General features: G+C 49.2%; 1 long non-coding RNA gene across 2 annotated transcripts; it reads right to left on the bottom strand.

Annotated features, from left to right (window-relative positions):
- Positions 1-618: 618 nt before the first annotated feature.
- LOC127001261 (uncharacterized) lies at positions 619-12,879 on the bottom strand. 2 transcript variants are annotated; one of them, XR_007754977.1, is made up of 6 exons: positions 12,280-12,879; positions 9,726-10,264; positions 7,173-7,711; positions 5,101-5,639; positions 2,514-3,219; positions 619-645 (listed from the first exon to the last, which is right to left on the bottom strand). It is a non-coding gene; the product is annotated as an uncharacterized LOC127001261 (long non-coding RNA). The 2 variants fall into 2 exon arrangements; XR_007754976.1 differs by lacking the exon at positions 619-645 and adding an exon at positions 1,197-1,350 and having other exon boundaries at positions 2,681-3,219; positions 12,280-12,877.
- Positions 12,880-13,419: the final 540 nt, after the last annotated feature.

The raw sequence follows: 13,419 nt of genomic DNA, 5'->3' as shown, positions 1-13,419 counted from the left end.
AGAGAGAGAGAGAGAGAGAGAGAGAGAAATGGAAGTATTTCTCTCCTTATACAATTCCTTTCGGCTAACCTAACTTACAACAACCAACAAAAACTCATTACATCAATATTATGACCATCCTCCTCCTCCTCCTCATCATCATCATTATCACCATCCTGCTCTATTTTCATCTCATTCTCATCTCATTCCATCTCATCATCATCATTGTATTGCTTTCTCATCACTAGGATATTCTCTCATTCAATCTCTTCTATCTCCATCTCCTCATTTCATCTCTATTTCATTTTCTCTATCTCCCAACACTCCGCCATATAAAAGAGGAAGGAAGGATGGGAGGAAGGGGGAAGGAGGGTGGGAGAGGAGTGCCATTTATCCGTGCAGCCAACACCTCTCATCATTTCATCTCTATTTCATGTTCTCTATCTTCTAACACTCCGTCATATAAAAAGGAAGGAAGGAAGGAAGGGAGAAAGAGGGGGAAGGAGGGTGGGAGAGGAGTGCCATTTATCCGTGCAGCGAACACCTCTCATCATTTCATCTCTATTTCATGTTCTCTATCTTCTAACACTTCGTCATATAAAAAGGAAGGAAGGAAGGAAGGGAGAAAGAGGGGGAAGGAGTGCCATTTATCCGTGCAGCCAACACCTCTCATCATTTCATCTCTATTTCATGTTCTCTATCTTCTAACACTCCGCCATATAAAAAAGGAAGGAAGGAAGGGAAGGAGGGTAGGAAGGGAGGAGGAACAGTGCCGTTTATCCTCTGCGGCGGGCAGTGGCACACACACACACACACAGGTCCGGCAAACTAACCATCCCCTTTCTCCACAACACGGTGCCGCGCCGCCTCCGTGTGTTGGTCATAAATTCATAAATCTTTGTGCCGTAAGTTTCGTGATCCGCCTCCTCGTCGGTGCTGTCTCCTCGGGCTCGGACTCGGCGGGGGTTGCGGGGACCACTTCTCGGCGCTGTTCCCCTTGTGTCGGGTAGAGACGGCGGCGGAGGCTGTCGACGCCCCCGACACGTGATCGCCCAACTACGGGGCAGAACCTCCTGGAAGACCCCCAAACACCGTCTCTGTGCCGTCTTCTGCGCGAGGCGTGGAGGCTCTCGACGGCGCAGACGACACAGCCTCTGCGTCGTCTGTGCCGCCGAGTAACTGGCGTTCCGTGCAGCTGGCGGGGCGGGGCAGGATCGGTGGGGGTCTGCAGGAGGCTCCGAGCACGTCTTGGGCCGTCACTCCCTGTCCGGGCGTCCACAGCCCAGCGCCTCGCAAACCCGCCCAGCGTGAACCCGAAGAGAACAAACAGCCTCGCCGAAGACCCGGACCGTGACGCCACGACACAACGATCTATGGGTTTAGATAGATAGATAGATAGATAGATAGATAGACAGATAGATAGTTTATTGACCAGTTTCTTTTAAATTACATAGTGTGTGTGTGTGTGTGTGTGTGTGTGAGTGGGAGCGACTGTGTGAGTGAGTGAGTGTGTGTGTGTGTGTTTGTGTCTCTGTGTGTGTGTGGTGTGGTGAGGTGTGTGTGTGAGTGTGGTGGGCGACTGTGTGTGTGTGTGTGTGTGTGTGTTGTGTGTGTGTGTGTGAGAGAGAGAGAGAGAGAGAGAGAGTGGTGGGCATACAAGCGCGCGTTTTCGTATCTTTTTCTCATATTGATCCACAAGACAAATTAAGTTAACGTGTTTAAGAACGCATCGTAACATAAACAAATACAATTGAACACTATTAACTAAGCACAGTGACGGAGCAGCAGATGGGGCAAACACACACACACACACACACACACACACACACACCTGAGGAAAGCATTAGATTACCTGGTGTGACGTAAGTACTGTCTCGTTTCGCTCAGCTAGTGATTACGTTAACTCCTAAAATACCTGGAGGAGGAGGAGGAAGAGGAGGAGGAAGGGAGAAGAATTATAAGATGTAGATAACGTAGATGGAAGATAGATAGATGGAAGAAGATAACATTGGGAAGGAGAGAGAGTGAGAGTAGAGGAAAAGGAGAGATTGAGACAAGAATAAAAGGGAGAAAATGAGGTAGGAACGAAAGAAGAAAGGTAAGCAGAGAAGGAAGGGAGAGAGAAAGGGAGAGTGGGAATAAGAAAAGAGAGGAAGAAAATTAAGTATTCAAAATTTTCTCTCCCATTAAATCAATATTATGACCATCTTCCTCCTCCTCCTCTCCCTCATCATCATCATTAACATTATCATCATCATCATCATCATTATTAACATTATCATCATCATCATCATCATCATCCTCATTTCATTCCATCTCATTATCATCCTTGTATTGCATTCTCATCACTAGGATATTCTCTCATTCAATCTCTTCTATCTCCATTTCCTCATTCCATCTTTATCTCCTCATTTCATCTCTATTTCATTTTCTCTATCTCCCAACACTCCGCCATATAAAAAAGGAAGGAAGGAAGGGAGAAAGAGGGGGAAGGAGGGTGGGAGAGGAGTGCCATTTATCCGTGCAGCGAACACCTCTCATCATTTCATCTCTATTTCATGTTCTCTATCTTCTAACACTCCGCCATATAAAAAAGGAAGGAAGGAAGGGAAGGAGGGAAAGAAGGGAGGAGGAACAGTGCCATTTATCCTCCGCGGCGGGCAGTGGCACACACACACACACACAGGTCCGGCAAACTAACCATCCCCTTTCTCCACAACTCGGTGCCGCGCCGCCTCCGTGTGTTGGTCATAAATTCATAAATCTTTGTGCCGTAAGTTTCGTGATCCGCCTCCTCGTCGGTGCTGTCTCCTCGGGCTCGGACTCGGCGGGGGTTGCGGGGACCACTTCTCGGCGCTGTTCCCCTTGTGTCGGGTAGAGACGGCGGCGGAGGCTGTCGACGCCCCCGACACGTGATCGCCCAACTACGGGGCAGAACCTCCTGGAAGACCCCCAAACACCGTCTCTGTGCCGTCTTCTGCGCGAGGCGTGGAGGCTCTCGACGGCGCAGACGACGCAGCCCCTGCGTCGTCTGTGCCGCCGAGTACCTTGCGTTCCGTGCAGCTGGCGGGGCGGGGGCGGGATCGGTGGGGGTCTGCAGGAGGCTCCGAGCACGTCTTGGGCCGTCACTCCCTGTCCGGGCGTCCACAGCCCAGCGCCTCGCAAACCCGCCCAGCGTGAACCCGAAGAGAACAAACAGCCTCGCCGAAGACCCGGACCGTGACGCCACGACACAACGATCTATGGGTTTAGATAGATAGATAGATAGATAGATAGACAGATAGATAGTTTATTGACCACAGTTTCTTTTAAATTACATAGTGTGTGTGTGTGTGTGTGCGTGTGAGTGGGAGCGACTGTGTGAGTGAGTGTGTGTGTGGTCGAGTGAATGTGTGAGTGAATTGCGTGTGCGTGTGTGTGTGTGTGTGTGTGTGTTGTGTGTGTGTGTGTGAGAGAGAGAGAGAGAGAGAGAGAGAGAGAGAGAGAGTGGTGGACATACAAGCGCGCGTTTTCGTATCTTTTTCTCATATTGATCCACAAGACAAATTAAGTTAACGTGTTTAAGAACGCATCGGAACATAAACAAATACAATTGAACACTATTAACTAAGCACAGTGACGGAGCAGCAGATGGGGCACACACACACACACACACACACACACACAGCCTTACCTTACCTCCCTACTTCCCTACCATCCCCCCCCACCCCCCCCCGTCCAGGAGGTTGACGTTTTCAATAAATTAAAGAAATTAAGGACTCACAGAGCTACCACGCCCACTGACCTCCCAATCAAAATCTATAAGGAATCTCCCCCTGAACTTGCCACCCCTATTTGCTCCATAATAAATGCTTCACTTGAACAAAACACTTGCCCTAGCGACTGGAAACCTTCCTTTGCCACTCCCATCCCCAAAGTATCCAGCCCACAGTCCCTTAATGATCTAAGGCCAATTGCCATCACGCCCATTCCCAGCCTCATTTGTGAAGATTTTATTTTTAACTGGGCTTATGATGATATTAGTTGCCTCATAGACATCCAACAATTTGGCAACATGAAGCACTCCTCCTCCACTCATTGCCTGGTCAGCTTTCTAGATTTCATACACAGCCACCTGGACAAGCGAGACACCTCCCTTGCCCTTGCTTTTGTCGACTTCAGGAAAGCATTTGACCTTGTAGACCACACTGTTGTCATTACTGAGGCCATTGAGCTGGGGCTTCACCCTAATATTGTATCGTGGCTGACTTATTTCCTCAGCGCACGCCAGCAAGTAGTTCGCTCCCAGGGCTCGGTCTCCCCTCCTCTTGAGCTGACGTGTGGCCTCCCGCAAGATAATTGAACAGATAGAAGTTAGGATGAATAGGAGGAAGAGGAGGAGGAGGAGGAGGAAGGGAGAAGAATTATAAGATGTAGATAACGTAGATGGAAGACAGATAGATGGAAGAAGATAACATTGGGAAGGAGAGAGAGTGAGGGTAGAGGAAAAGGAGAGATTGAGACAAGAATAAAAGAGAGAAAATGAGGTAGAAACGAAAGAAGAAAGGTAAGCAGAGAAGGAAGGGAGAGAGAAAGGGAGAATGGGAATAAGAAAAGAGAGGAAGAAAAGGAAGGATTCAAAATTTTCTCCCCCATTAAATCAATATTATGACCATCCTCCTCCTCCTCCTCCTCCTCTCCCTCATCATCATCATTATCATTATCATCATCATCATCATCATCATTTCATTCCATCTCATTATCATCATTGTATTGCATTCTCATCACTAGGATATTCTCTCATTCAATCTCTTCTATCTCCATTTCCTCATTCCATCTTTATCTCCTCATTTCATCTCTATTTCATTTTCTTTATCTCCCAACACTCCGCCATATAAAAAAGGAAGGAAGGAAGGAAGGGAGGAAGGGGGAAGGAGGGTGGGAGAGGAGTGCCATTTATCCGTGCAGCCAACACCTCTCCTCATTTCATCTCTATTTCATGTTCTCTATCTTCTAACACTCCGCCATATAAAAAAGGAAGGAAGGAAGGGAAGGAGGGAAAGAAGGGAGGAAGAACAGTGCCATTTATCCTCCGCGGCGGGCAGTGGCACACACACACACACACAGGTCCGGCAAACTAACCATCCCCTTTCTCCACAACTCGGTGCCGCGCCGCCTCCGTGTGTTGGTCATAAATTCATAAATCTTTGTGCCGTAAGTTTCGTGATCCGCCTCCTCGTCGGTGCTGTCTCCTCGGGCTCGGACTCGGCGGGGGTTGCGGGGACCACTTCTCGGCGCTGTTCCCCTTGTGTCGGGTAGAGACGGCGGCGGAGGCTGTCGACGCCCCCGACACGTGATCGCCCAACTACGGGGCAGAACCTCCTGGAAGACCCCCAAACACCGTCTCTGTGCCGTCTTCTGCGCGAGGCGTGGAGGCTCTCGACGGCGCAGACGACACAGCCTCTGCGTCGTCTGTGCCGCCGAGTACCTTGCGTTCCGTGCAGCTGGCGGGGCGGGGGCGGGATCGGTGGGGGTCTGCAGGAGGCTCCGAGCACGTCTTGGGCCGTCACTCCCTGTCCGGGCGTCCACAGCCCAGCGCCTCGCAAACCCGCCCAGCGTGAACCCGAAGAGAACAAACAGCCTCGCCGAAGACCCGGACCGTGACGCCACGACACAACGATCTATGGGTTTAGATAGATAGATAGATAGATAGATAGACAGATAGATAGTTTATTGACCACAGTTTCTTTTAAATTACATAGTGTGTGTGTGTGTGTGTGTGTGTGTGTGTGTGTGAGTGGGAGCGACTGTGTGAGTGAGTGAGTGTGTGTGTGTGTGTTTGTGTATATGTGTGTGTGTGTGTGTGTGTGTGAGTGAGTGAGTGAGAGTGTGTGTGTGTGTGAGTGTGAGTGGGAGCGACTGTGTGAGTGAGTGTGTGTGTGGTTGAGTGAATGTGTGAGTGAATGTGCGTGTGTGTGTGTGTGTGTGTGTGTGAGAGAGAGAGAGAGAGAGAGAGAGAGTGGTGGACATACAAGCGCGCGTTTTCGTATCTTTTTCTCATATTGATCCACAAGACAAATTAAGTTGACGTGTTTAAGAACGCATCGGAACATAAACAAATACAATTGAACACTATTAACTAAACACAGTGACGGAGCAGCAGATGGGGCAAACACACACACACACACACACACACACACACCTGAGGAAAGCATTAGATTACCTGGTGTGACGTAATTACTGTCTCGTTTCGCTCAGGTAGTGAATACGTTAACTCCTAAAACACCTGGAGGAGGAGGAGGAGGAGGAGGAGGAGGAAGGGAGAAGAATTATAAGATGTAGATAACGTAGATGGAAGATAGATAGATGGAAGAAGATAACATTGGGAAGGAGAGAAAGTGAGAGTAGAGGAAAAGGAGAGATTGAGACAAGAATAAAAGAGAGAAAATGAGGTAGGAACGAAAGAAGAAAGGTAAGCAGAGAAGGAAGGGAGAGAGAAAGGGAGAGTGGGAATAAGAAAAGAGAGGAAGAAAAGGAAGGGTTCAAAATTTTCTCTCCCATTAAATCAATATTATGACCATCGTCCTCGTCCTCCTCCTCTCCCTCATCATCATCATTAACATTATCATCATCATCATCATCATCATTAACATTATCATCATCATCATCATCATCATCCTCATTTCATTCCATCTCATTATCATCCTTGTACTGCATTCTCATCACTAAGATATTCTCTCATTCAATCTCTTCTATCTCCATTTCCTCATTCCTCCTTTATCTCATCATTTCATCTCTATTTCATGTTCTCTATCTTCTAACACTCCGCCATATAAAAAAGGAAGGAAGGAAGGGAGAAAGAGGGGGAAGAAGGGTGGAAGAAGAGTGCCATTTATCCGTGCAGCCAACACCTCTCATCATTTCATCTCTATTTCATGTTCTCTATCTTCTAACACTCCGCCATATAAAAAAGGAAGGAAGGAAGGAAGGGAGAAAGAGGGGGAAGGAGGGTGGGAGAGGAGTGCCATTTATCCGTGCAGCCAACACCTCTCATCATTTCATCTCTATTTCATGTTCTCTATCTTCTAACACTCCGCCATATACAAAAGGAAGGAAGGAAGGGAAGGAGGGAAAGAGGGGAGGAAGAACAGTGCCATTTATCCTCCGCGGCGGGCAGTGGCACACACACACACACACAGGTCCGGCAAACTAACCATCCCCTTTCTCCACAACTCGGTGCCGCGCCGCCTCCGTGTGTTGGTCATAAATTCATAAATCTTTGTGCCGTAAGTTTCGTGATCCGCCTCCTCGTCGGTGCTGTCTCCTCGGGCTCGGACTCGGCGGGGGTTGCGGGGACCACTTCTCGGCGCTGTTCCCCTTGTGTCGGGTAGAGACGGCGGCGGAGGCTGTCGACGCCCCCGACACGTGATCGCCCAACTACGGGGCAGAACCTCCTGGAAGACCCCCAAACACCGTCTCTGTGCCGTCTTCTGCGCGAGGCGTGGAGGCTCTCGACGGCGCAGACGACACAGCCTCTGCGTCGTCTGTGCCGCCGAGTACCTTGCGTTCCGTGCAGCTGGCGGGGCGGGGGCGGGATCGGTGGGGGTCTGCAGGAGGCTCCGAGCACGTCTTGGGCCGTCACTCCCTGTCCGGGCGTCCACAGCCCAGCGCCTCGCAAACCCGCCCAGCGTGAACCCGAAGAGAACAAACAGCCTCGCCGAAGACCCGGACCGTGACGCCACGACACAACGATCTATGGGTTTAGATAGATAGATAGATAGATAGATAGATAGACAGACAGATAGATAGTTTATTGACCACAGTTCCTTTTAAATTACATAGTGTGTGTGTGTGTGTGTGTTTGTGTGTGAGTGGGAATGGGAGCGACTGTGTGAGTGAGTGTGTGTGTGGTCGAGTGAATGTGTGATTGAATGTGCGTGTGTGTTGTGTGTGTGTGTGTGAGAGAGAGAGAGAGAGAGTGGTGGGCATACAAGCGCGCGTTTTCGTATCTTTTTCTCATATTGATCCACAAGACAAATTAAGTTGACGTGTTTAAGAACGCATCGGAACATAAACAAATACAATTGAACACTATTAACTAAGCACAGTGACGGAGCAGCAGATGGGGCAAACACACACACACAAACACACACACACACACAGCCTTACCTTACCTCCCTGCTTACCTACCATCCCCCCCCACCCCCCACCCCCGTCCAGGAGGTTGACGTTTTCAATAAATTAAAGAAATTAAGGACTCACAGAGCTACCACGCCCACTGACCTCCCAATCAAAATCTATAAGGAATCTCCCCTTGAACTTGCCACCCCTATTTGCTCCATAATAAATGCTTCACTTGAACAAAACACTTGCCCTAGCGACTGGAAAACCTCCTTTGCCACTCCCATCCCCAAAATTTCCAGCCAACAGTCCCTTAATGATCTAAGGCCAATTGCCATCACGCCCATTCCCAGCCTCATTTGTGAAGATTTTATTTTTAACTGGGCTTATGATGATATTAGTTGCCTCATAGACATCCAACAATTTGGCAACATGAAGCACTCCTCCACCACTCATTGCCTGGTCAGCTTTCTAGATTTCATACACAGCCACCTGGACAAGCGAGACACCTCCCTTGCCCTTGCTTTTGTCGACTCCAGGAAAGCATTTGACCTTGTAGACCACACTGTTGTCATTACTGAGGCCATTGAGCTGGGGCTTCACCCTAATACTGTATCGTGGCTGACTTATTTCCTCAGCGCACGCCAGCAAGTAGTTCGCTCCCAGGGCTCGGTCTCCCCTCCTCTTGAGCTGACGTGTGGCCTCCCGCAAGATAATTGAGCAGATAGAAGTTAGGATGAATAGGAGGAAGAGGAGGAGGAGGAGGAAGGGAGAAGAATTATAAGATGTAGATAACGTAGATGGAAGATAGATAGATGGAAGAAGTTAACATTGGGAAGGAGAGAGAGTGAGAGTAGAGGAAAAGGAGAGATTGAGACAAGAATAAAAGAGAGAAAATGAGGTAGGAACGAGAGAAGAAAGGTAAGCAGAGAAGGAAGGGAGAGAGAAAGGGAGAATGGGAATAAGAAAAGAGAGGAAGAAAAGGAAGGATTCAAAATTTTCTCCCCCATTAAATCAATATTATGACCATCCTCCTCCTCCTCCTCCTCTTCCTCATCATCATCATTAACATTATCATCATCATCATCATCATCATCATCATCATCCTCATTTCATTCCATCTCATTATCATCCTTGTACTGCATTCTCATCACTAGGATATTCTCTCATTCAATCTCTTCTATCTCCATTTCCTCATTCCATCTTTATCTCCTCATTTCATCTCCATTTCATTTTCTCTATCTTCTAACACTCCGCCATATAAAAGAGGAAGGAAGGAAGGAAGGGAGAAAGAGGGGGAAGAAGGGTGGAAGAAGAGTGCCATTTATCCGTGCAGCCAACACCTCTCATCATTTCATCTCTATTTCATGTTCTCTATCTCCCAACACTCCGCCATATAAAAAAGGAAGGAAGGAAGGAAGGGAGAAAGAGGGGGAAGGAGGGTGGAAGAAGAGTGCCATTTATCCGTGCAGCCAACACCTCTCATCATTTCATTTCTATTTCATGTTCTCTATCTTCTAACACTCCGCCATATAAAAAAGGAAGGAAGGAAGGGAAGGAGGGTAGGAAGGGAGGAAGAACAGTGCCATTTATCCTCCGCGGCGGGCAGTGGCACACACACACACACACAGGTCCGGCAAACTAACCATCCCCTTTCTCCACAACTCGGTGCCGCGCCGCCTCCGTGTGTTGGTCATAAATTCATAAATCTTTGTGCCGTAAGTTTCGTGATCCGCCTCCTCGTCGGTGCTGTCTCCTCGGGCTCGGACTCGGCGGGGGTTGCGGGGACCACTTCTCGGCGCTGTTCCCCTTGTGTCGGGTAGAGACGGCGGCGGAGGCTGTCGACGCCCCCGACACGTGATCGCCCAACTACGGGGCAGAACCTCCTGGAAGACCCCCAAACACCGTCTCTGTGCCGTCTTCTGCGCGAGGCGTGGAGGCTCTCGACGGCGCAGACGACACAGCCTCTGCGTCGTCTGTGCCGCCGAGTACCTTGCGTTCCGTGCAGCTGGCGGGGCGGGGGCGGGATCGGTGGGGGTCTGCAGGAGGCTCCGAGCACGTCTTGGGCCGTCACTCCCTGTCCGGGCGTCCACAGCCCAGCGCCTCGCAAACCCGCCCAGCGTGAACCCGAAGAGAACAAACAGCCTCGCCGAAGACCCGGACCGTGACGCCACGACACAACGATCTATGGGTTTAGATAGATAGATAGATAGACAGACAGACAGATAGATAGTTTATTGACCACAGTTCCTTTTAAATTACATAGTGTGTGTGTGTGTGTGTGAGAGTGTGTGTGTGTGTGTGTGAGTGTGAGTGGGAGCGACTGTGTGAGTGAGTGTGTGTGTGGTTGAGTGAATGTGTGAGTGAATGTGCGTGTGCGTGTGTGTGTTGTGTGTGTGTGTGTGTGAGAGAGAGAGAGAGAGAGAGAGAGAGAGAGAGAGTGGTGGGCATACAAGCGCGCGTTTTCGTATCTTTTTCTCATATTGATCCACAAGACAAATTAAGTTGACGTGTTTAAGAACGCATCGGAACATAAACAAATACAATTGAACACTATTAACTAAGCACAGTGACGGAGCAGCAGATGGGGCACACACACACACACACACACACAGCCTTACCTTACCTCCCTGCTTACCTACCATCCCCCCCCACCCCCCCCGTCCAGGAGGTTGACGTTTTCAATAAATTAAAGAAATTAAGGACTCACAGAGCTACCACGCCCACTGACCTCCCAATCAAAATCTATAAGGAATCTCCCCTTGAACTTGCCACCCCTATTTGCTCCATAATAAATGCTTCACTTGAACAAAACACTTGCCCTAGCGACTGGAAAACTTCCTTTGCCACTCCCATCCCCAAAATATCCAGCCCACAGTCCCTTAATGATCTAAGGCCAATTGCCATCACGCCCATTCCCAGCCTCATTTGTGAAGATTTTATTTTTAACTGGGCTTATGATGATATTAGTTGCCTCATAGACATCCAACAATTTGGCAACATGAAGCACTCCTCCACCACTCACTGCCTGGTCAGCTTTCTACATTTCATACACAGCCACCTGGACAAACGAGACACCTCCCTTGCCCTTGCTTTTGTCGACTCCAGGAAAGCATTTGACCTTGTAGACCACACTGTTGTCATTACTGAGGCCATTGAGCTGGGGCTTCACCCTAATATTGTATCGTGGCTGACTGATTTCCTCAGCGCACGCCAGCAAGTAGTTCGCTCCCAGGGCTCGGTCTCCCCTCCTCTTGAGCTGGCGTGTGGCGTCCCGCAAGATAATTGAACAGATAGAAGTTAGGATGAATAGGAGGAAGAGGAGGAGGAGGAGGAGGAAGGGAGAAGAATTATAAGATGTAGATAACGTAGATGGAAGATAGATAGATGGAAGAAGATAACATTGGGAAGGAGAGAGAGTGAGAGTAGAGGAAAAGGAGAGATTGAGACAAGAATAAAAGGGAGAAAATGAGGTAGGAACGAAAGAAGAAAGGTAAGCAGAGAAGGAAGGGAGAGAGAAAGGGAGAGTGGGAATAAGAAAAGAGGAAGAAAAGGAAGGATTCAAAATTTTCTCCCCCATTAAATCAATATTATGACCCTCCTCCTCCTCCTCCTCTCCCTCATCATTAACATTATCATCATCATCATCATCATCATCATCCTCATTTCATTCCATCTCATTATCATCCTTGTATTGCATTCTCATCACTAGGATATTCTCTCATTCAATCTCTTCTATCTCCATTTCCTCATTCCTCCCTTATCTCATCATTTCATCTCTATTTCATTTTCTCTATCTCCCAACACTCCGCCATATAAAAAAGGAAGGAAGGAAGGAAGGGAGAAAGAGGGGGAAGGAGGGTGGGAGAAGAGTGCCATTTATCCGTGCAGCCAACACCTCTCATCATTTCATCTCTATTTCATGTTCTCTATCTTCTAACACTCCGCCATATAAAAAAGGAAGGAAGGAAGGAAGGGAGAAAGAGGGGGAAGAAGGGTGGAAGAAGAGTGCCATTTATCCGTGCAGCCAACACCTCTCATCATTTCATCTCTATTTCATGTTCTCTATCTTCCAACACTCCGCCATATAAAAAAGGAAGGAAGGAAGGGAAGGAGGGAAAGAAGGAGGAAGAACAGTGCCATTTATCCTCCGCGGCGGGCAGTGGCACACACACACACACACAGGTCCGGCAAACTAACCATCCCCTTTCTCCACAACTCGGTGCCGCGCCGCCTCCGTGTGTTGGTCATAAATTCATAAATCTTTGTGCCGTAAGTTTCGTGATCCGCCTCCTCGTCGGTGCTGTCTCCTCGGGCTCGGACTCGGCGGGGGTTGCGGGGACCACTTCTCGGCGCTGTTCCCCTTGTGTCGGGTAGAGACGGCGGCGGAGGCTGTCGACGCCCCCGACACGTGATCGCCCAACTACGGGGCAGAACCTCCTGGAAGACCCCCAAACACCGTCTCTGTGCCGTCTTCTGCGCGAGGCGTGGAGGCTCTCGACGGCGCAGACGACACAGCCTCTGCGTCGTCTGTGCCGCCGAGTACCTTGCGTTCCGTGCAGCTGGCGGGGCGGGGGCGGGATCGGTGGGGGTCTGCAGGAGGCTCCGAGCACGTCTTGGGCCGTCACTCCCTGTCCGGGCGTCCACAGCCCAGCGCCTCGCAAACCCGCCCAGCGTGAACCCGAAGAGAACAAACAGCCTTGCCGAAGACCCGGACCGTGACGCCACGACACAACGATCTATGGGTTTAGATAGATAGATAGATAGATAGATAGACAGATAGATAGATAGTTTATTGACCACAGTTTCTTTTAAATTACATAGTGTGTGTGTGTGTGTGTGTGTGTGTGTCTGAGTGGGAATGGGAGCGACTGTGAGTGACTGTGTGTGTGTGTTTGTGTATATGTGTGTGTGTGTGTGTGTGTGTGTGTGTAAGTGAGTGAGTGAGAGTGTGTGTGTGTGTGTGAGAGTGTGAGTGGGAGCGACTGTGTGAGTGAGTGTGTGTGTGGTTGAGTGAATGTTCGTGTGTGTGTGTGTGTGTGAGAGAGAGAGAGAGAGAGAGAGAGAGAGAGAGAGAGAGAGAGAGAGTGGTGGGCATACAAGCGCGCGTTTTCGTATCTTTTTCTCATATTGATCCACAAGACAAATTAAGTTAACGTTTTTAAGAACGCATCGGAACATAAACAAATACAATTGAACACTATTAACTAAGCACAGTGACGGAGCAGCAGATGGGGCAAACACACACACACACACACACACACACACACACACACACACACCTGAGGAAAGCATTAGATTACCTGGTGTGACGTAATTACTGTCTCGTTTCGCTCAGGT

This window comes from Eriocheir sinensis, chromosome 20 (assembly GCF_024679095.1).
Source record: "Eriocheir sinensis breed Jianghai 21 chromosome 20, ASM2467909v1, whole genome shotgun sequence".
NCBI classification, from domain to species: domain Eukaryota; kingdom Metazoa; phylum Arthropoda; class Malacostraca; order Decapoda; family Varunidae; genus Eriocheir; species Eriocheir sinensis.
Note: the sequence above shows the minus strand (reverse complement) of the source record. Positions and strands in the feature narration are given on the sequence as shown.